The sequence below is a fragment of the Meleagris gallopavo genome, chromosome 29 (assembly GCF_000146605.3).
Source record: "Meleagris gallopavo isolate NT-WF06-2002-E0010 breed Aviagen turkey brand Nicholas breeding stock chromosome 29, Turkey_5.1, whole genome shotgun sequence".
Lineage (NCBI taxonomy): Eukaryota > Metazoa > Chordata > Aves > Galliformes > Phasianidae > Meleagris > Meleagris gallopavo.
In genome coordinates, this window is record NC_015039.2 from 850,358 (window position 1) to 853,281 (window position 2,924).

The window sequence follows — 2,924 nt, forward strand, 5'->3', positions numbered from 1 at the left end:
GGGGAAGGATCCAGGCCCCCTCCCTCTCCATCCCAAGCAGATGCCTTTTCCCCAGCAGCATGGCATGTGTTCCACTCCTCAGAGGGGCTATCGGGCATCTCCCCCATGAAATTTGGTACTGCTGATGTCCCCATGACCACATGTAGGATTAGTGCAAACACCTGCCATGGCCAACCCATGCTGTGAAACAAATCGGCACCAAATAGGCCAGCATCAGCCCAGGAACACAACACCACCTGTGCTGCTGCAGCTTCTCAGGCATGGAAAGGGGCAGCAAGCTGCAGCCGTGGGGGGACAACAGAGCAAGTGGGTGGTCATGGCTCCAGCCTTGGCAGACCTCAAGTCATGGTGGTGATGGGTTGGCAGTTGGACCTGATGGTCTTAGTGGTCTTCTCCAGCCTTAATGATTCCATGATTCTAAGCTGGCTTCAGATCCAGGCTCCTTGTGTGGCTCCAGGCCAACACTGGTGTTTGGGACCCAACCCAGGTTCTTGTTGCTGTGATTCAGGACAGAGGGCTCTGGAGGGAACCAGATGGGCCACTCATGCAGCCCCCACGACCCCACTCGGCCCCACCATGCAGAGCTTCCCCTCTTATCCACTTTCCATCCACGTTCCGTGCTGTCTCTTGAAAGGCTGCCAGCGGGCAGGAAATCTGCAGCTGAAATGCTGAGGGATGCTGACAAGGAATAGTTGTGGGGAGGAACAGGGCTGCCTTTGTCAGGGCAACAATGGAGGACCCACACGAGCCAGGGGAAGCCCCTGCCCAGCCATTCTGCTCTCCTACCTTCAGCCCTGGGAGCACCAGGTCCAGCCATGCCCTGAGGATGCTACTGGGATCCATCTGTTTTCCAGCAGTGGGAACTGAAGCACAGAGTAGCCCATCCCTTGGACTAAAGCCATGTTTTATGGCATCCATTAAGCATCATGAAGGGAATCTCTGCTCCCTGGGTTCAGCTATCTTGTTCGGAGTTCAGAGAGAGTGGACAAATGTAGCAGGGAGCTGCTGGGTGGGGGAGAGGAGATTCTTTTCCAGGCAGAGAAATCTCTCTCATTAGTGCCAGATGATAGAGCAGGCAGCAAGAACAGGTTGGGAGGTTCAGATTGGGCATTAGGCACAAATGCTTCATAAGAAGGAAGACTTGGAAGCTCTGCAGCATGGTACTAATTAAGTGCAGTACACACGAGCACAGTTATAGCAGTTATGCCCCTTCCATTCCCTTCTCAGTTTTTCCTTAGTCTTAGAAGACTTCCCCCATGTCCTACCCAGAAACTCCACCTCCCAGTTTCCTACCAACACGTTTATCCCTTTACTCTTATTGTGGAATTTTGCTCCCAGTTTGCCCACTATAACTTTTGCCTCCCAAAAGTACTCATGGAGGGGATGCCTATCAGTCATTTTTGGCCACGAGAAGCCAACCCCTTTAATCTGTTCCTACAGGAGAGGTTCTCCGTTCCTTCTGCTACACCAGGGGAGGGCTCAGACCTTTGCATCCCGCTTGGACCCCTTCCCTGGCAGCACACATCTGTGCTGATGCACTCTTCCTCTGTCACCTCTGCACTAATCCCAAATGCTCATTCTCCTGCAGTGCCCTCCGCTCGCTGGCCATATGGAGTGGGCTTTGGGCACACCAGAGGAGTGAGAAATATATTCTGTATTTAATGATTGCAATAATCCCTTCACCCAGATTTAACGTTTTCCATCCCAGAGCTTTGCTAATAGCTAGGTAAGCTCTGCAACACTCCCAGATGGCAGATAAAAAAGATGACTTTAGTGGAAAGCAAAAGGCAGACATGGGAACATGGCAGCTGCCTGACAATGGGCTGAGGATGGGCAAAAAGGAAAAGGAAAACCCCTCACAGCTGGGCTGAAGGGACTGCTTGCAGGCTCACAGACCTGCAGGAGGAAACCACCAATGGAACTCCCTTCCCTAATGAGAAGTCTACGGGACTTTTGATGACCAAAAAAGCCAGCACTTTTGTTGTGAGCCTTATGGAAACGAAGATGCATGCAGTCACTGCACACCCCGTGCTGAGGTGGACCCTCACTGCTCACCTGGGAGTTTGCTTCCTGCGGGACCCCATGGGGAGAGGGCAGCAGCACCGAGGCTGTTTCAGACTATACTCCACCAGTTACCTTGCCATTATTTTTTAATCAGCATTAATAATGCTGCAGGCATGTTGTCCCTGGCCCTAAATACGCAGCAGCTCAGCTGGGAGAGCCCTCGTGTGATGCTTTCAGTGCACAAAGCCCCATTTCTAAAGCACGACACAGGCTGCCACACAACTCTAGTGTACCAAAACAGATGCCCACCCCATCAACAGAAACCAGTGGAAAACCAATAAAAAAATCATCTATGTGGTATCTTAGCTGGTCTGAGGGATCCAAAGGGATTATAAGGATCAGATCTTCCCTTTACCCAATGGTTACAGCCCTGGGGCTGATCCCAGCTGTAGTTTTTGGGTGATGCTGAACATAACATTTTGGTTTGATATTTTTATCCATTCCCTTTCTCTCTAGTGAAAGCAGAGCTGCTTCCCTTTGTGAAGCCCTGAGGGGGTCCCCAGCTGCTCAGGGCTGTGTCAGAGCTGGGGGTGCATTCATGTTGGGATCAAATCTCACAGTCATGCAACAGCCTCCTGAGGGGTTATGGAAGACCTGTGGCTGGAGAGATGTAAAGCAGGGCTGGATGGGTGCTGGGAGACACAGCATGGAGAGTCAGCAGGCAGCAGCTAAGGGGGGAGGGAAGGGAGGGTATAAGGGAGCAGGGATCTAACAGGTTTTCTTCTATCTTTGCTCAATCTGCTCAGCTTAAGAAAATGGATCTGTCCAACCCCACCACACCCCCGAGCACGGGATGCAGCACACAACAAAGAGGGAGTTCAGCACAGCTGGGGAGCCCCAAAATGCTGCACCCCCCTTCC